The sequence below is a fragment of the Drosophila biarmipes genome, unplaced genomic scaffold, assembly GCF_025231255.1.
Source record: "Drosophila biarmipes strain raj3 unplaced genomic scaffold, RU_DBia_V1.1 ptg000019l, whole genome shotgun sequence".
In the NCBI taxonomy this organism is placed as follows: domain Eukaryota; kingdom Metazoa; phylum Arthropoda; class Insecta; order Diptera; family Drosophilidae; genus Drosophila; species Drosophila biarmipes.
In genome coordinates this window covers 2,478,392-2,500,114 of record NW_026114537.1, presented here as the reverse complement: position 1 = coordinate 2,500,114, position 21,723 = coordinate 2,478,392, and the positions used below count along the sequence as shown (strand labels likewise).

At 36.1% G+C, this 21,723-nt stretch overlaps 1 long non-coding RNA gene across 4 annotated transcripts; it reads right to left on the bottom strand.

Annotated features, from left to right (window-relative positions):
* Positions 1 to 2,532: 2,532 nt before the first annotated feature.
* Positions 2,533 to 9,735, bottom strand: LOC127012111 (uncharacterized). 4 transcript variants are annotated; one of them, XR_007765629.1, is made up of 3 exons: positions 9,391 to 9,577; positions 2,844 to 2,916; positions 2,533 to 2,779 (listed from the first exon to the last, which is right to left on the bottom strand). It is a non-coding gene; the product is annotated as an uncharacterized LOC127012111 (long non-coding RNA). The 4 variants fall into 4 exon arrangements; XR_007765628.1 differs by lacking the exons at positions 2,533 to 2,779; positions 2,844 to 2,916 and adding exons at positions 7,902 to 8,636; positions 9,588 to 9,735 and having other exon boundaries at positions 9,391 to 9,488; XR_007765627.1 differs by lacking the exons at positions 2,533 to 2,779; positions 2,844 to 2,916 and adding exons at positions 7,902 to 8,636; positions 9,588 to 9,735 and having other exon boundaries at positions 9,391 to 9,485.
* Positions 9,736 to 21,723: the final 11,988 nt, after the last annotated feature.

Here is a 21,723-nt window from a genome sequence, read left to right as displayed (position 1 = left end):
CTATAAGAGTTAAAACGGGCATACTTGCCATGCAGATTCCTGGGGATCCTGCGCAGCGCAAGTTTGTTTCAGCGGGGTGCCTTTAATGCCTACAATCTAACAATTTAACTGAATTGGGTTTGTCTCATTAATACCAGTAAACTGACCAAAAAATTGTGTCACGCGCACTCTAACGACCACAGGCGCTTGAATCTGTCTGCCGCCCTCTTCTACTGAAATAGCCGGTACGTGACGCCCTAAAAGATCACTTTGCTGCTTATATATTTCCGTTCCCTTTTGCTCCCTCAAGCTGAGTAAAGAGTATCTAATAGTCGAGGTAATCGACTATAGCGTTCTTCTTTGTTTAATTTTATTTTCCCGCCAATTCAGTTGTCCGATTTCGATAAAATTTAATTCGAAATTCTGAATCAATTTAAAATTTATTTTCAATAGTAGGAGGTTATGTGTTCAAAAACCCCAAGGCAATAATTTTTTTAAAATTTGTTTTCCGATAATTCCTATGGTACCTATAAGATAAAGTTGTCCGATCCGGCTGGTTCCAACTTATATACTTCCTGCAATAGAAAGAAGACTTTTGGGAAAGTTTCAACTCAATAGCTTTAAAACTGCAAGACTAGTTTGCGTAAAAACGGACGGACAGACGGACATGGCTAGATCGACTCGTCTAGTAATGCAGATCAAGAATATTTGTACTTTTTGAGGTCGAAAACGTAAATCAAATATGACCTGCGTGAAATCAAATATGACCTAGAAGTAGTCGAATTCATTTTATCACAATTAATTGCAACTAGATCAAAAAGGGGAATAAATGAGTTACGCACTTTCTGGAAATGATTAGCTGGAACTCCAGATCCTGATGATTTTATTAAGGTTCAGAATACTATCAATGACTTAATTGAAAAGAATAATAAGCATTTTATTATCAATTCCAAATTGTTCAAATAAAATATAATTTTTTCCTGATGAGTTTAAAAACGTTTTTATTGATCAAGATTTACCCCTGCGAAAATTTTAAAAATGATGACATCATGGAAATATTAAAATACGAACAAAAATTAATTATCTCAGACTTAATGTACATCTCTGTTGTTGAAATCGCACTTCATATATAACTTTTAATTATTTACATAAAATACTTAATAATAAAAAACAGATGCCCCAGAGGGATTTCTCAAATCGAGGGGAAGCTAGTATTAAGCAATTAAGTCGCAAAATGCGCAAATATGTTTTATGAAATGTGTAACTTTAAGAAATAACTTTTTCAAAATTGCTTCACTTTAATTAGGAAAAAAACAAGTTTTACCCGATTATTAAATGGTGAGAAATTAACACGTAAAAAATATGAGAAAAAAATGAGAAAGGAAGTTATATGAAAAAATCAACGTTACTAACACCGTGTGCAATTTGTAAGGATTGTTGGTAGTTTAAATAATATTCAAAATAAATCTTTTATTTTTTCTCTGTCCGTTTCCCTGACAGCTATATATTAGAGTAGTCCGATTTTTGTTAAATTGATTTCAAAATTGTTTAAAATATGAAAAATTAAATTCCCAATATTATAACACCAAAGCTATAATTCGTTTCATATTATTTTCCTACCCATTATCCGATCGTTCCTATGGCAACTATATGATATAGTCGTCCGATTTAAATAAAATTTAATACAAAATTCAAAACTATTTTAAAAATGTTATTTCCAAGCTTAGAAGGTTATATGTTAAAAAACACCAACGATATAATTTTTTTTAATTTTTTCCCCTATAGTTCTTATGGAAGCTATAAGATATAGTTGTCTGATCCGGCTGGTTCCGACTTATATCTTCTACCTGCAATAGAAAGAATACTTTTGGAAATGTTTTACCCTTATAGCTTAAAAACTGAGAGAATAGTTTGCGTATAAACGGACGGACAGACGGACGGACAGTCTCTTTCTTGCAAACTTCTGACGGAAATCATTTCACCCTCTACGAGGGTAAAAATATACGTCATACAAGATGATGCCATTCTAAATGGTAACAATATTGGTAACAAGTCCCATTTAAACGGGACATTTAATAACATTTAATGGTAAAACCAAAATTAATAATATCTCATATACCAATTTCGAGAAAACAATTCATGACTACATCACTACGAATCACCTAAAAATTTTATAATATTGAAATTTCATTTTATCAAATAACTCGGAACTCTCTTTTGATAATATAAAAATGTAAAATCCCTTGACTAAAATTAATAATACCAAAATATCACTTACCTTTAACTTATTAATTTTTATTATTATATATTTGATTTGATGCTATCTTATTTGTAGCAAAAAAACAAAGGCCAGAACCAGAAAAATCCATTAACCAAGACAATTTATTAGCAGAATTAAGAGATCAATTAAATGAATTACATATTGAATCGGGACGATCCATTTTAGAAGGGGGAGAGTTATCCAACCCATGAAACCAGGCCACTTATGGCTTTTATAACAATAATTTCAATCTCTGCATTTGCCTCTGTTTTTTCCGTTGGCTTTGAGCTACGATCTTGGTTTCCCAGCTAAGTTAAATAAATCAAAATTAAAGTAAACATCAGCTTCCGTTCGAAGCCCAATCAATTGCGCCTTTTGCGTTCCAAGCGTCCACGGTTAGCATAATTGAATTTCACAATGAGATGCGACAGTTTTATCTTAAGCTTTTAATCTAAACATGAATTGAAGTTCTAAAGATCAAAGAGAACTCTTGGCCGATGTTCGTTGGATTAAGATGGGAGAAGGCAGTCTCTCTAAAACCTAAAAATTGTTTTGTGTTAATATGTTTAATAAAGGTTTAACATTATAAAATATTTTAATTTACGTTTTCGTTTATTGAGCTTCACTTTTGAGCACTGGTTTCTCTAATCCTATTTTCTTTTTATCTCTTTGATAATCTAAAAAAAGAGATATAACTCGGTTACTTCATTTTTATACCCTTGCAAAGGGTATCATGATTTCAGTCAGAAGTCTGCAACACAGTGAAGGAGACGTTTCCAACCCCATAAAGTACATATATATATTCTTGATCAGTCAGTAACCGAACAAATAAAATTAGGCCTATAAATGTGTGCTCTAAAAATGAAGAGTTTGTTTTAAAATCAGTTATCATTAAAATCAGTATATAACAAAAATATTTCCAGAACATACATTTTTATAATATAATTTAGTTAGAATATTAATTACTTAATCCTTGGTACTATTTTTATACAAAATCTTATAAAAGGTGATATTGATTATGCAGAACTTGTAAACCGCCTATCATTCAATGTTCCTGTTAGACTAACACGAAATTATTATCCTCTAAATTTTCCACGATGTACTTTAAATTTTTGTCTGCACGAGCCCTTTTGCTTTCTGTGTAATAACTATGACAACCTTTATCATTTAATTTGCATTTGAACTTCTATCCATCCCGGTATAAAAATTTGACAATAGGGGCCTGCGCGAAACAATCACGTGCTTGGTGTAGTTGGGCCATTTGTTTGTACTGTTCGAAGTGCATCTATGTCCGGCATGCCTATGAAAGGATACGAAACTATTTGACCACAAAAGTTCTCAAAGTTCTGAAAGTTGAGTCTACAAACCTGTAACATATGGTATACAATATTAAATGGGTACCCTATTAAAGGTTCATTTATGATCAGGATCGTCAAAAAGTGAAAGATAAAAATGTTTTCGTGGTAGAGAAAATACTAAAAAGGAAAAATAGTCAAGTGCTTGCAAAATGGAACGGTTTCGAAAGTAACAAATCGCAACATTAATAATTATACACGTGCAGAAAAAAAGAGAATACAAGATTCTTCGGAAAGTATGTAACAAATAGAAGGAAGCGTTTCCGGTCCCATAAAGTATGTATATTCTTTATCAGCGTCACTGGACGAGTCGATCTAGCCATGTCCCTCTGTCCTTCCGTCTGTCCGTCCGTTTCTACTAGTCTCTCAGTTTTAAAGCTATCGCGCTGAAACATTTCCAAAAGTATTCATTCTATTGCATGTAGAATATATAAGTCGGAACCAGCCGGATCGGATCCCATAGGAACTATCGAGAAACAAATTTAAAAAAAATTATATCTTTGGTGTTTTTTAACATATAACTTCCTACGCTCGGAAAAAACATTTTTAATTGGTTTTGAATTTCTAATTAAATTTTATCAAAATCGGAGGACTATATTATATAGCTGCCATAGGAACGGTCGCAAAATTTGTGGGAAAATAATATGAAACAAATAATAGATTTGAGTGGTTTTGACATTTATCGTCTTATAATATTGGGAATTTAATTCTTTAAAGTTTTAAGAATTTCAAATTCAATTTAATAAAAATCGGACTACTCGAACATAAAGATGTAAAAAAATGGTCTGAAAAAATAATGAACTATTTTTTTTAATATCTCTGAAGTCAGCAACAATCCTTAAAATTTTCACATGATGTTACTAAAGTTGATTATTATTATTATTATTCGGCTTGCCGAAGTTAACTTCCTTTCTTGTTTTCTTATTTACTTTAATTAAAATCTTCATCATCAATTTCAGGTGTTAAGTCGGGGAACTCACATTTTTCCGGACGTGAATGATCGTTCATTAATGAAGAATTTGATGTGCTGGGTTTTATATCAATCCAATTTGTGATTTGGGACTTACTTGTTCTGGTTGTAATAGGATTACTTTTTGGCCATTTTGAAATTTCCATTATTTGTTACGTTTTTTTGGAATTTTGAGATATTTTTCGAAAGCATTTATTTTGTTATTATACAAAATTGGTAAACATTTTATAGTTATTAATTAATTTTCTCTATTATTTTTTATTAACTGCTGTTAGGTATCGATATGCATAAAAATTACTTTGCCTAAATTTTGTTTACTCTTAATCATTAGAAAAAAATTCCAGAAAGCAATGAAATTATAAGAATCGGTAGAAATCCCCCTCTTTGAATAAGAACTTCTCAGGGACTCCTTTAAAATATTCAACATTTTTGAAATTGGGCTTGACACTCTCCTTCCCAGAACACCAAATAATTCGATCTATTAAAATATTAAAGAAAGATCTTTTTCTTTTGGTGATTATATTTTCTAAATTTTTTATTGAATAATTTTTTTTTTATTGGGAATGAATTTTAAAGTATTACAGTATTACTAATTGCTCGCTAGATTTGATTAATAACTAGGTTTTATTAATAATCTCTTAATCGCGTTTCTTGGAGCAGTTCGTCTCGAAATGAGTATCTGATCCGAAAGATTTACAATAAATAAGTTTAGTGGTTCCACTTTTGCGGCCGTGTGTGATACTTATTTAGTGGTGATATTATTTCTTCAATACTTGTGTATGAAATATCTCCAGCTGACCAATTCAATCCGTTTACGTTCTGCTGGTTAAGGTGCTGCTGCTTAAGAGCTCCATTATCCAATTGTTTTATGTTGTGTGGCGGTTTGAAATATAAAAAAATTTGGTATAACGGTTCTAGCATTGCCAGAAAAAAACTTTTTTATTGTTTCCAAGTAAATATTGAAAATCACTATAATTTGAATTACGATCGATCATGATTGGTTGAAATTTTTTAATCAACAGAGGGTGTGCTTGCTAGGGCTTTCTATACCGGTGGGACTAGAACATATTCTTAGTTTTTTTAAGTAGTCTTACCTAATGAACATGTGTGTAACTAAAAGAAATAAAATATTTCGAAAGAAACAGGACTATGAAATCGTTATTGGACTCAAGAATTATGTAGTTTATAACTTAAAATTGAAATGCAGCTCGAAAATTTTTTCCCATGTTTGGATGTAGTAAAGTAAAAATAATTAACATTGAATTTGACATAGGCGAATGGATGAAATTGGACCAGTATGACTTCTTGATGCCTGATCACCCGTGCTTGCATTCCATAAAATGTAACTTAAGATTAAGGAAATCAGATAATCAGTACGTATTTGTGATTAATCAGTATGGAGTTTGATTCTGAGTCCTGGAAATCATTACTAAGATTATTTTATACTACGTTTGTATGTTGGAACTCAGCAAGTAATATATCATTCCAATAATCATATTATTCCTAAGTGTGTATCTTTACAAAAAAATTATATTCAACTATCTAATTTAGAACACTTAAACGCATCTCAAGACTTCTATATGTGTTCGCTTCCATCGAACATTAAAAAATTGTATGTTGAAAATGTTTATTATGGAGGGTAAATATAAGTGGATTCATAAAATTAATCTCGTAAATCAATACAAAATTTCTTGTCACCGAACAAATAAAATTAGGCCTATAAATGTGTGCTCTAAAATTGAAGAGTTTGTTTTAAAATCAGTTATCATTAAAATCAGTATATAACAAAAATATTTCCAGAACATACATTTTTATAATGTAATTTTGTTAGAATAATAAATACTTAATCCTTGGTACTATTTTTATACAAAATCTTATAAAAGGTGATATTGATTATGCAGAACTTGTAAACCGCCTATCATTCAATGTTCCTGTTAGACTAACACGAAATTATTATCCTCTAAATTTTCCACGATGTACTTTAAATTTTTGTCTGCACGAGCCCTTTTGCTTTCTGTGTAATAACTATGACAACCTCTATCATTTAATTTGCATTTGAACTTCTATCCATCCCGGTATAAAAATTTGACAATAGGGGCCTGCGCGAAACAATCACGTGCTTGGTGTAGTTGGGCCATTTGTTTGTACTGTTCGAAGTGCATCTATGTCCGGCATGCCTATGAAAGGATACGAAACTATTTGACCACAAAAGTTCTTAAAGTTCTAAAAGTTGAGTCTACAAACATGTAACATATGGTTTACAATATTAAATGGGTACCCTATTAAAGGTTCATTTATGATCAGGATCGTCAAAAAGTAAAAGATAAAAATGTTTTCGTAGTAGAGAAAATACTAAAAAGGAAAAATAGTCAAGTGCTTGCAAAATGGAACGGTTTCGATTCCTGCCACATCTAATAGATATCTGTAAATGACCTGCTAAAGTAATAAATCGCAACATTAATAATTATACACGTGCAGAAAAAAAGAGAATACAAGATTCGTCGGAAAGTATGTAACAGGTAGAAGGAAGCGTTTCCGGTCCCATAAAGTATGTATATTCTTGATCAGGATCACTAACCGAGTTGATCTAGCCATGTCCATCTGTGCGTCTGTCCGTTTAAACGGGAAGATCATATCAGCGAAAATCTGTAGCGCCTACAGTTTTTATGATAGAAACAATGTATTTGTCTCATCAATACCTATCGACTAACCTAAATGTACCATACCCACTCTAACGCTTAAGTCTGTCTGCCGCCCACACAACTTCTACTAAAATAACTGATTTTGTACGGTCTGCTCGCTACGAGATTCGCGCGGCTAGCTTAGTGGATTGTGTGTGTTCGGCAGAATTCACGGGCTTGTAGTGGGATAATAAGGCAAACGCTAGGAACCTGCCTCGCGCTTTATTTCACTTCTACGCCTGGGGTAAACGAACGTTGCACCCTAGCCTCACCCTCTCGCTTGCTGACCGTGACTTTTCCACGGGGCTCGATCTGTCTTAAGTGGCTGACGAGATGTGCTGTCGAACTGTTCCTGGCGGCAGCTGGACGTAGTTTAGCTTCTCGTACTCGGGGTCTTTGCATACGCCGATCCGGAACTTTACAAGTCTCTCCTGGACAACTCCCCTCGAGACCGTACCCATCGACCGTTCTTTTTTGGTTGATCGTGTCAGGACCCTCTCCTTCTCCACCTGACGTACTGGGCTTAAGCACGAGTTACACTGGGCTTAGACAGGCTTCTCCCCGAGTTTACGATTTCTTCTCCACGCGTAACACCAGAATTTCCTCTCCAAAGTTCACGGCAGAGTCCAAAATCCGGCGATGTCCCGTTATTCACTTTTGCACACTGAACTCTCGTTTTGCCCGCCAAATCTTCGCTTTGTTTTTCTCCATCCTTGGTCTCCAAACACTCTTGCTCTCCAACAAGATATCCAAACTTTATTCGCTCTTCGCTGCGCCATTACTATACGATTTTCGCCGCCTACTGCTGCTGACATTTGTGTGGAGTTATTCAACTCCTCTCACTACTTAATATATGGTCAATATTATAATGACCATGAGCCAAAGTATTACAATTATCTGGACTAATTTATTCATAACTAATTATTATTCATGACTTATTTTATTCAAAATTTCTGTATAGAGGATGTGCGACCTACTCGTTGGTCTCCATTAAATGTCTTTTATATTTAATTTTATATTAAAGTCGGAACCAGCCGGATTTGACAACTATATTTTATAGCTCCAGTAAAAATAATCAGAAAAAAAAGTTTAAAAAAATTATATCTTTGGTGTTTTTAAATATAAAAACTCCTATGCGTGGAAATAAAATTTTTAATAATATTGAAATCATTTTCTTTTTAATATCAGTGAAGCTAGCAAAAGTCCTTTAAAATTTAACACGGTGTTTCTAACGTTGATTATTTCTTATAACTGCAAAGGAAGCAGGGGTGAACAAGTCTTAAGAATAAAGTGGAAGCTGCTGGCTTTTAGCTTTACATGTACTTTCTTGCGTTCGATGCGTCTTCTCCAGGTTAGTCGTCCAGATACGTTACATCATTGCCTTTGGGAATCTGCGAATTATTCAATGATAAAGTAGGGCACTCAACAGGCATTTAATGTTTATGTGATTAAATTTTTGTTCATTAATTTAATCCGCCAATCAGGTAGCCACCTCTCTACTACGAGGAGGTGGTTTGCTAGGTGTGTTGTGACTCTGCTTGGGCTAGATGTATTTAGCTGTAGATGTTAATATACGCTGTGTTTTGGAGAAACAGAGTAGGCCCTAGCGCGCCGCCGTGCGGGACTTCAGCTTTGATAATGTAGTCGTCGGATGTTCTTGTGTTGCGAAGGCTCTGTTGTATAGACACGACTCAAGAAGCTTGTGAGTGTAATCAGGCCAATGTGTAGCCAAGGCCAAGCCGAAGGCTTGAGATACATCGAGAAATGCAGTTCTTATTTCTGATGTTATTCTGTTAACTTGTTCGGTTGTTCCATGGTTTTGACGAAAGCCAAGCTGATGAGCCGGCATAACATTGTGTGCTCTGTAGTATGCACACATATTGTATACCCACTGTACCACGAGTACTTTAAGGGAGCATCACCAATGCTGCTCCCGCAAAATAAAGTAACAAAACTAAAGCAAATGAGCCCGAGATTAAAGAAAACCTGATTTCTATTCTCAACCGATGGCAGTGGCTGATGGCCCTGCATCAGCAGTTTTGCTTGCGTGGAAAATAAGAGTACCTTAGGAGCACAATGAAAGGACATAAATGGGAATGTGATACATTCAGACGGGAGACATGGTGCTTAAAGAGGAGAACTTACCACCAAATAAATGGCGTCTTGGGCGGATCCAACTAGTGTGCCCAGGCGCGGATGGCCAGGTCCGAATGGCAGATGTTATAACCGCACGTGGCATCCTCCTCCCCATTGCGAGGGTAGAGAATGTTCATGTTCATGCACAAAAGAAAAAAAAAAAATAAAGGAAATTTGGAAACATGGGGAGCTCTTAGCACGCGTACCTCCAATAGTCTGTAAAACTGGCTGACGTTTCGATACTTTTTGCCTATCTATTTCAGGAAACGAGGCTTTCAAGCATTATAAAGCTATTCCACCACAAGTTGCAGTGGTTTGAGTCCGCTTGGGGAAATCTGCAGACTCGTGTCGACTCGTCGCCCATCCGAGATTCTAGGGTGGGAAGAATTCAAGACCTTCTGTCAAGTTCGTAATCGAACCTCTTGGAAGTCACCTTGTAAATATACCAAATAACCTAAAATATCCAATTTATGTTCCAATAACATAGAGTTCTGGCAACAACGCCATAACTTTGCCAGCAAAGTCCAAGTTGTCCAAAAAATTGAAATAAGTTCTGCACTAGACAGTGTATTGATTCCGAATAAAGAAATTCAGAATGGTATGTACATAGCAAATACCATACCAAAAGTTCAAAATGCATTTGTAAGACTACTAAATACAAGAAATACAGATCAGATAGTCAACATAAAACAGATAAAACATGAATCACTTTCAAACTATGATTTAGTTAAAGGAGACTGCAAAGACCGTGAAACAGCTTTCGAAAAACTTCCCGCTACAATTTTATACACAATTAACAACATTATGCACTCAATTAGCGACGTATTCGGTCTAGAATCCGAATCGATTACTACGAATAATTTTTATTAACAAAAACTGAGATTGATGGATGATGAACCAATATACATAAAAAATTATAGAAATCCTAGTAGTAAAAACGAAGAAATTAAAAAGTTAGTCCAAGAACTCAATAAAGACAAAATTGTGGAACTCTCCATATTACCATATAATGGCCCACTTTATAAGTACCCAAAGGGTCGCTTGCGAATTCGGAGAAGAAGAAATGGCGATTAGTAATTAACTATCGACAGATTAATAAGGAACTCCGGTTTGATTAATTTCCACTTTCTAGAATTAATGATTTTTTAGATCAACTAGGTAGAGCAAAATATTTTTCATGTCTTGATTTTATGTAATGTTTTTATCAAAACGAACTCAAACAAAGTTCACGAGATATTACGTCCCTTTCACAAGCAATGGTTCATATCGCTTTACGAACTATTCGGCTTAAAACCAGCGCCAAATTCTTTTCATAGAATGATGACGAAAGCTTTCTCTGGGTTAGAACCTTCACAAACATTTTTATTATTTATTTTATATTTATGGCAATAACACATTTCAGACCATACATTCATTCAGACCATACACTTCACAGTCAAAAGAAACCACAGATCACTTACCTACTTATTTTAAATGGTAAACCCCAGTTCAAAACTAACTAGAATGAGACTTAATTAGAGGAATAAAATTTTTTACGGACAGACTATAAAAAATAGATAATTAAAGACTTATGTAAAAATTTACTATTACGGACTTGAGAATATTCAGTTAAATAATAAAATTCTGAAAGTCACTACTAGAAATCAAAGTATACAGAAAAATTCCTGCGCAGGAAAAGAAAAGAAAAAATAGATTTGCCTATGCAAGCTCAAAATAAAGCTTCTAAGCCCAACGTATGCAGAGTCAGAAAAAAGCGAAAAACAAATTCACTATGTTTACTAAAGGATGAAAAAAATTTATAGCTAGAATTGATGCTAGCGATATGTACACCAATGGAATTCTCGACATAGAACAGTTCTATCAAAGGCTTGAAATAGAAGCCTGTATACTTAATATCAGCAAACTCAATGTAGCATAGAGTGAAAAGATCTTTGACACAGTACATATAGAATCTTTTAAAATAATGGGCAATTAGATATTACTATGTCTAAGTCTAAGATACTCAAGCCGGTGACCCCATTATTAAATAATGATAAAGAGAAAGGAGCATTATTGTTTACATTCTATGACGATCCAATGCAAGGAGGTCAAACTAACATAGCTAGAGCATAAGCAAAAATAAAAAGGCATTATTTTTTGAAAAATATGACCCGAGTTAAAACTAAACTATAAGAAAGAGGCAGAAATGCTAGCAATCAAAAACAACTAAACATACAAAGACGCCTTTGACTATTACTAAACCGTCCCAAATGGCATTTGGGAGGGTAATATGGATACGATCGGTTCACTACCTAAATCCGAAAAGGGAAATGATTTAGCAGTAACCCTAATATGCGATTTAACTAAATACCTTGTGGCAATTCCAATTAAAAACAAAAGTGCAAATACGGTAGCAAAAGCTATATTTGAAGATGTTATTCTGATAAAAATTCAAGCATTGTAAAGCTATTCCGCATGGGGAAATCTGCAGACTCGTGTCGACTCGTCGCCCATCCGAGATTCTAGGGTGGGAAGAATTCAAGACCTTCTGTCAAGTTCGTAATCGAACCTCTAGAAGGCTATAGATTAAAAAAGTCCTGTTTACTTTGGAAGTCACCTTGTAAATATACCAAATAACCTAAAATATCCAATTTATGTTCCAATAACATAGAGTTCTGGCAACAACGCCATAACTTTGCCAGCAAAGTCCAAGTTGTCCAAAAAATTGAAATAAGTTCTGCACTAGACAGTGTATTGATTCCGAATAAAGAAATTCAGAATGGTATGTACATAGCAAATACCATACCAAGAGTTCAAAATGCATTTGTAAGACTACTAAATACAAGAAATACAGATCAGATAGTCAACATAAAACAGATAAAACATGAATCACTTTCAAACTATGATTTAGTTAAAGGAGACTGCAAAGACCGTGAAACAGCTTTCGAAAAAAATCCTGGTAGTAAAAACGAAGAAATTAAAAAGTTAGTCCAAGAACTCAATAAAGACAAAATTGTGGAACTCTCCATATTACCATATAATGGCCCACTTTATAAGTACCCAAAGGGTCACTTGCGAATTCGGAGAAGAAGAAATGGCGATTAGTAATTAACTATCGACAGATTAATAAGGAACTCCGGTTTGATTAATTTCCACTTTCTAGAATTAATGATTTTTTAGATCAACTAGGTAGAGCAAAATATTTTTCATGTCTTGATTTTATGTAATGTTTTTATCAAAACGAACTCAAACAAAGTTCACGAGATATTACGTCCCTTTCACAAGCAATGGTTCATATCGCTTTACGAACTATTCGGCTTAAAACCAGCGCCAAATTCTTTTCATAGAATGATGACGAAAGCTTTCTCTGGGTTAGAACCTTCACAAACATTTTTATTATTTATTTTATATTTATGGCAATAACACATTTCAGACCATACATTCATTCAGACCATACACTTCACAGTCAAAAGAAACCACAGATCACTTACCTACTTATTTTAAATGGTAAACCCCAGTTCAAAACTAACTAGAATGAGACTTAATTAGAGGAATAAAATTTTTTACGGACAGACTATAAAAAATAGATAATTAAAGACTTATGTAAAAATTTACTATTACGGACTTGAGAATATTCAGTTAAATAACAAAATTCTGAAAGTCACTACTAGAAATCAAAGTATACAGAAAAATTCCTGCGCAGGAAACGAAAAGAAAAAATAGATTTGCCTAGGAAAGCTCAAAATAAAGCTTCTAAGCCCAACGTATGCAGAGTCAGAAAAAAGCGAAAAACAAAGTCACTATGTTAACTAAAGGATGAAAAAAATTTATAGCTAGAATTGATGCTAGCGATATGTACACCAATGGAATTCTCGACATAGAACACATAGAACCACAGATCACTTACCTACTTATTTTAAATGGTAAACCCCAGTTCAAAACTAACTAGAATGAGACTTAATTAGAGGAATAAAATTTTTAACGGACAGACTATAAAAAATAGGTAATTAAAGACTTATGTGAAAATTTACTATTACTGACTTGAGAATATTCAGTTAAATAATAAAATTCTAAAAATCACTACCAGAAATCAAAGTATACAGAAAAATTCCTGCGCAGGAAAAGAAAAGAAAAAATAGATTTGCCTAGGCAAGCTAAAAATAAAGCTTCTAAGCCCAACGTATGCAGAGTCAGAAAAGAGCGAAAAACAAATTCACTATGTTTACTAAAGGATGAATAAAATTTATAGCTAGAATTGATGCTAGCGATATGTACACCAATGGAATTCTCGACATAGAACAGTTCTATCAAAGGCTTGAAATAGAAGCCTGTATACTTAATATCAGCAAACTCAATGTAGCATAGAGTGAAAAGATCTTTGACACAGTACATATAGAATCTTTTAAAATAATGGGCAATTAGATATTACTATGTCTAAGTCTAAGATACTCAAGCCGGTGACCCCATTATTAAATAATGATAAAGAGAAAGGAGCATTATTGTTTACATTCTATGACGATCCAATGCAAGGAGGTCAAACTAACATAGCTAGAGCATAAGCAAAAATAAAAAGGCATTATTTTTTGAAAAATATGACCCGAGTTAAAACTAAACTATAAGAAAGAGGCAGAAATGCTAGCAATCAAAAACAACTAAACATACAAAGACGCCTTTGACTATTACTAAACCGTCCCAAATGGCATTTGGGAGGGTAATATGGATACGATCGGTTCACTACCTAAATCCGAAAAGGGAAATGATTTAGCAGTAACCCTAATATGCGATTTAACTAAATACCTTGTGGCAATTCCAATTAAAAACAAAAGTGCAAATACGGTAGCAAAAGCTATATTTGAAGATGTTATTCTGATAAAAATTCAAGCATTGTAAAGCTATTCCGCATGGGGAAATCTGCAGACTCGTGTCGACTCGTCGCCCATCCGAGATTCTAGGGTGGGAAGAATTCAAGACCTTCTGTCAAGTTCGTAATCGAACCTCTAGAAGGCTATAGATTAAAAAAGTCCTGTTTACTTTGGAAGTCACCTTGTAAATATACCAAATAACCTAAAATATCCAATTTATGTTCCAATAACATAGAGTTCTGGCAACAACGCCATAACTTTGCCAGCAAAGTCCAAGTTGTCCAAAAAATTGAAATAAGTTCTGCACTAGACAGTGTATTGATTCCGAATAAAGAAATTCAGAATGGTATGTACATAGCAAATACCATACCAAGAGTTCAAAATGCATTTGTAAGACTACTAAATACAAGAAATACAGATCAGATAGTCAACATAAAACAGATAAAACATGAATCACTTTCAAACTATGATTTAGTTAAAGGAGACTGCAAAGACCGTGAAACAGCTTTCGAAAAAAATCCTGGTAGTAAAAACGAAGAAATTAAAAAGTTAGTCCAAGAACTCAATAAAGACAAAATTGTGGAACTCTCCATATTACCATATAATGGCCCACTTTATAAGTACCCAAAGGGTCACTTGCGAATTCGGAGAAGAAGAAATGGCGATTAGTAATTAACTATCGACAGATTAATAAGGAACTCCGGTTTGATTAATTTCCACTTTCTAGAATTAATGATTTTTTAGATCAACTAGGTAGAGCAAAATATTTTTCATGTCTTGATTTTATGTAATGTTTTTATCAAAACGAACTCAAACAAAGTTCACGAGATATTACGTCCCTTTCACAAGCAATGGTTCATATCGCTTTACGAACTATTCGGCTTAAAACCAGCGCCAAATTCTTTTCATAGAATGATGACGAAAGCTTTCTCTGGGTTAGAACCTTCACAAACATTTTTATTATTTATTTTATATTTATGGCAATAACACATTTCAGACCATACATTCATTCAGACCATACACTTCACAGTCAAAAGAAACCACAGATCACTTACCTACTTATTTTAAATGGTAAACCCCAGTTCAAAACTAACTAGAATGAGACTTAATTAGAGGAATAAAATTTTTTACGGACAGACTATAAAAAATAGATAATTAAAGACTTATGTAAAAATTTACTATTACGGACTTGAGAATATTCAGTTAAATAACAAAATTCTGAAAGTCACTACTAGAAATCAAAGTATACAGAAAAATTCCTGCGCAGGAAACGAAAAGAAAAAATAGATTTGCCTAGGAAAGCTCAAAATAAAGCTTCTAAGCCCAACGTATGCAGAGTCAGAAAAAAGCGAAAAACAAAGTCACTATGTTAACTAAAGGATGAAAAAAATTTATAGCTAGAATTGATGCTAGCGATATGTACACCAATGGAATTCTCGACATAGAACACATAGAACCACAGATCACTTACCTACTTATTTTAAATGGTAAACCCCAGTTCAAAACTAACTAGAATGAGACTTAATTAGAGGAATAAAATTTTTAACGGACAGACTATAAAAAATAGGTAATTAAAGACTTATGTGAAAATTTACTATTACTGACTTGAGAATATTCAGTTAAATAATAAAATTCTAAAAATCACTACCAGAAATCAAAGTATACAGAAAAATTCCTGCGCAGGAAAAGAAAAGAAAAAATAGATTTGCCTAGGCAAGCTAAAAATAAAGCTTCTAAGCCCAACGTATGCAGAGTCAGAAAAGAGCGAAAAACAAATTCACTATGTTTACTAAAGGATGAATAAAATTTATAGCTAGAATTGATGCTAGCGATATGTACACCAATGGAATTCTCGACATAGAACAGTTCTATCAAAGGCTTGAAATAGAAGCCTGTATACTTAATATCAGCAAACTCAATGTAGCATAGAGTGAAAAGATCTTTGACACAGTACATATAGAATCTTTTAAAATAATGGGCAATTAGATATTACTATGTCTAAGTCTAAGATACTCAAGCCGGTGACCCCATTATTAAATAATGATAAAGAGAAAGGAGCATTATTGTTTACATTCTATGACGATCCAATGCAAGGAGGTCAAACTAACATTGCTAGAGCATAAGCAAAAATAAAAATGCATTATTTTTTGAAAAATATGACCCGAGTTAAAACTAAACTATAAGAAAGAGCCAGAAATGCTAGCAATCAAAAACAACTAAACATACAAAGACGCCTTTGACTATTACTAAACCGTCCCAAATGGCATTTGGGAGGGTAATATGGATACGATCGGTTCACTACCTATATCCGAAAAGGGAAATGATTTAGCAGTAACCCTAATATGCGATTTAACTAAATACCTTGTGGCAATTCCAATTTAAAACAAAAGTGCAAATACGGTAGCAAAAGCTATATTTGAAGATGTTCTGATAAAAATTCAAATATCAAAAGCATAATTTTTAACGCACATCATCACCAGACCATGGAACAAAACCACATCCGCTCATATATCTCAGTTGATAAAACTGATTGGGATGTATGGCTCCAATACTTCTTATATTGTTTCAACACAACACCACACATGGCACATGAATACTGTCCAATGAGTTAGTTTTTGGTAAAGCTTCAAATTTACCTCAACATTTTAATAGTATGGACAAAACAAAACCACTATATAATATAGATAAATATAGACTAGAATAAGCATTTAAGAGAGCTTGATTAATGCTAGAATCTCATAAGCAGAAACAAAAAAATAACTTTGACAAAAATACTTTAGAATTTGCTTTAAAATTATAAGATCAGGTTTTACTGAAAAATGAAGCAGGGCATACGCTAGACTTTAAATGCAATCCTGAAAAGGCCGCAGATAAATAGGTGGCGCGCTATGCGCGGCCTTTTCAGTTTTTTATTCAGGAGGGGTTGCACGCTTCGCATATTTTTACTCTATACTAAATTAAAACATTATACTGGGCATATATTCTTCTTGCTTTAGTAAGTCAACGTTAGGCATGGCTTAAGCTTTGCTTAGCAGATGGCGATCTTCGGAATTGGCACTCTCGATTTGTAGATTGGTCTTCTTTTGATTGCATTGTGTACTCATAGTTTGAGGTTGAGTTTGAAGCTCGAGCTGCAGAGACTAGTACAGGCTCCAGTGAATTAACATTTATCATTGTTATATTGTTATATGTTTTCTGTACTTAATCCAACTGTTTTCTGTAAGGTCATTTTTAGTGAAAGAAAGTATTTTAGTAATTATTTTGGTAATCGCAATGTCTATTAAAATGGGTTGCTTCTTCGGGTCTGCCGGCCAGTATGTTGGTGTGCCAGAAGAATAGTCGTGCTTGTTCTTGGCTTTGATAATTGCATTATAGAGTTGCTTTGCTTTTGGATTTACGAGATCCCTAGCTTGTGTGCTTGGTATTATAGTCTCCTGCTGCTGTGAAGTGGCCTCCTAGTGAGTTGAAAACTTTGATCTGGAGGCTGTCAACTGTTTATTTTGGGTGCGGTAGTAATTCCTCTTTGGTGGATGCGACTTTTCAGCTCCTTATAAACTAGGCAACCTCTTTAGTTAGAAGTGTGACCGCAGTTGCCGCACTTTTTAAAGGTGCAATCATCTTGGCTCGCTGGACAGAGTGCGGAGTCATGAACCTTTCCACAAACTACACACACTGGGCGCAGTTTAGAGTCTGACCTTGCATGACCATATTCTTGGCGTTCGCACGTTGTACCGGTCCATTGCGTTTGTGCGGTTCCTCAACTGTAATTTGGCGGTACAAGAGGAAGATTGTTAATAGAATGCACTTCGTATTTCTTCAGAGGCTTATTTTCTGGTTCGAGCTCAACCTTAAAGGGTGGCTGCGGCTTTGTATCCCTTTTATGAATATTGAAGAATGTTAAATCTCTTCTCTTGTAGCGCCTTTGTTACCTCTGCAGGCGTTGTGCAACCTAGAAATCCGCTGAATCCACTGCTATCAGGTCCATCGGTATGACTCCCGATGTGACCAGCGCCGCGTCATGGGATACTGTGCGGAACGCACAGCAGACCCTCAGGCGCACAGACTCTGTAAGGAGTTGCCATCCTGCGAATAACTCTTATTTTTTAAGATTTAAAAGTGGATTCTCCAATCTTGGTAATAGCCGTCCCCGCTTTCTGCCTGCTACTTATAAGGCTGCTTTTGTCTTATGCGCTGCCAAGGCGAGACCCTTATAGTCGAGCCATGCGCTTGCTCGTTTCCCAGCTTCGTTGTAGATTCTATTCGCGTCTGCGAGATTCTTGGCCGTAACTACTTAGGCTACGTAATCCGTATGACCAATGAGTCCTGCCCCTTCGGGCATCTCCCCCGGTGACCCTGTGAGTCGATTGCCCGCATTCAGTTTTGTACAGGAGCAGGCGGCCTTCGCATTAGCTCGCTATTACTCGCTGTATGTGCACTGTAGTTTGGTCAATGCAATCCAATGTTCTGTGCCGTACAACTACCCTCTTCCCTCAATGAATTTGTCTGCTATTTCGCACAGTTTACCGACAGTCGATGGTAGATAGCCCCTTTCGAAAACCATACTGCACCTCAGAGAGGCCGTTGGTTCCGACAAGGGCACCTTCTAGCCGGGAGTGTATTATTCTTTCAAGATCTGTGAGGTTTGTGTCATACTTTCTTGCTCAGGAAATAGGGTTTCAACTTTCCTTGTTAGGGTGACTAGGCATGTCGGCAATGATCTACTAAATGCCGGAAACCGTTTTGTGACCAGTTTATATGAGAAGCCCCAAGGGTTGCGAAGCAGCAGAAATTAGACCGTATGTGATTTTTAAAATAAACAAGTCGCTTCGGCTTTAATTAACCATTAAACGAAAGTGGGTCGAATTCAAATGAAATTAAATATAGTGTAAAAATCTGCGAAGCTTCCCACCCCAGTTCCGAAGGTCCGATTTTCATAAAATTTATTTGCTTTTCCGGTTTTGGGAAATTTAAGGTTTTACTGGTGTTTCCGCAGCTCCATGTTGCCGATTTTTTCTACTTTTGCTAGCCATTCTCCACAGTTTTAATTCTGTATTGATCGATTAAGACATTAAGACATTTTGACATTTTGCTCCAGCAACGATTGGGCAACCTTGCAGTGGTTTAGGTTTATCTCAAAGATCTTCATTAACCCCTAAGCCCTTTCATAGCCCTCCTGAAGTACGGACGTTTTCCACTCATTGTGGTCACAGTCTTTTTTCTTTTTGCGTTTGCAGAGCATTCAGCAGGCCTTTGCTTTGCAGCTTCTGTCTTATCTTTGGGCGCACTTTGCAGCAAGTCCATCCCAGACTAAGTTTTCCCTTCTCCATAAAACGTCTCCCATTAAACGACTCCCCCGTACGCGCCCTTAGTCCTACTACCGCAGATTCTGGCAGTTCCACATCAAACTGTGACTTAACCGCACATATGACATCCGTTGTGTCAGTGGTTTCTTCGATGTCCGTCACCTCGATCAGCATTGCCTCATTTTGGTCTGAAGCTCTGCAGTTTTTGGGTCGGAGACCTTATTTAGGAGGATTAGTATTCACCCTTGGCTGTTCACCTGACAGCCTGTACGGCTTGCGTGGCGCTCACCTTGGGCTTCCTTGGCTTCTGCTTCATATTTTTCCACTCCTGTGAAGGTTTTTGGGGCTTACTGGTGCTCTCGGTCCCAGCATGTTTCTCCCTGTTTCTCCCTTGGCTAGCTTTGCTTGCCGGCGCCTTATGCATCGCCTTTTTTGCTGGCAGTTTTTCAAAGTTTCTTTACCCCTGTGTCGCTTGCTATTGCCGCTCGCGAGCACTTCCTTGCATGTTTTTTTTAGCAATCACCTTAGCTTTTTCGCGTTCCTCGATTACGCCTGACACAGCCGACAGAACTTCTCTCTGGAGACAGTCAATTTCATCGACTATGTCCCGCATAGGGTTTGTGATGGAGCGCCTTCCATCCATCAGCTTCTTCAGCTCCCTGGCCTTCGATCCCAGGTCAGTAAGCTGTTTCAGCACATCCCCTTGCTCTTCATCAGCAGCTTTAGTGCTGCCTTTTTCTACTGTTAAGGGGGGCCAGGCTGCTTGCCACTGCCCTTCGCCCTTTTTTTTAGCTCCCATGTTGGTATTGGCGTACCACCGCCCACCACAAGACTAACTCTTAGGCTTGCGCCAGGGGGTTGTGCTCCGGTCTCCTACCCACCATATCCCCGCCTGGGGAATTCTCCGGTACTGCACGAAGTTTGGGCCTTTACCCGCAGTGACCTGTTTCTCTTCGATCGAACTTTGTTCAATTATTTAAAAAGAAAAGGAATAAATCTTTGTGATAAGGCTTAGAAGTTTTTTATTTATAATTTTAAAAAGAAAAAGAACCGCCCAAGGTTTCCCTACGTGCTACGGCACGCACTTATGAGATTAGCCCGTGGCACCCGCAGCCCCTTTCGCACACTACGATCAGCTGGTCGCGCATGCGCTTTTCACCACTGATTAAGTGTTTGCAAAACAAATAGCGCGAGTAGCAAATTTGGCAACAACTAGACAATCAATGAGTGAATATAGAAAGAGGCAAAGATGCCTCCCCGCCTTCGCAACGACCGGCCCCTGCCTGGCCACCAAACCTAATGGGGATGAATTCCTGGGTTGTTCCCAGGTGCCGTCTACGGCCTCCTGGCCACCAGCTGATGTTCAGATACGTGTCCATTCCGTTTTATCCATAGCATATCTATGCACAGTTGATTCGCTCCAAGTATTGGATTCCTAAACTGAGGAAACTTGTATGCGTACCATTCACAAAGAGAAGCATCAAAGATCTTCATTATTTTGTGCCAGTTACCCAAACGGGTATTGATTTTGAGGGACAATTTGATATGAAAAAAACAAGGAACAAACAAGGTCGAGTGCCTTGACCATCAGATACCCGTTACGCAGTTTAAGGGAGTAAAAGGATAATAAAGATAGATAAGCAGCAAAGAGATATCTTAGGACACCACCTACCGGCTATTTCGTTTAAACCGTTTTTGGGCGTTTAAGTGGGAGTGGCACGTTTTTTTATTTTTATCATAAAAACTGTAGGCGCTTTAGATTTTCGGGGATTATGGGCGTTAAAGGGGCCGTGGCAACCCACTGAAACAAACTTGCTTCCGAGATCTCAGCGTTTATACGGACAGACGGACATGGCTAGATTGACTCGGCTAGTGATCCTGATTAAGAATATATATGCTTTATGGGGTCGGAAATACTTCCTTTTACCTGTTACATACTTTCTGACGAATCTAGTACACCCCAATTTGTAGCTCTTTTCGCCGCTCCTTTCCGTGACTAAGCCCGAGATTAAAGGAAACGGGAAAGGAAACGTGGGAAAGAAGAATACTTAAAGGAGCTCCACAAACGGACAATAAGGCAATTTCGAACATGAGACATTCAGATGGGAGACACTGTGGTGCTAACAGAAAGGCGTCTTGGGCGGATCCAACTTCCCTGTCCAGGCGCGGGTGAATGCATCCATCTCCGAGTGATACAG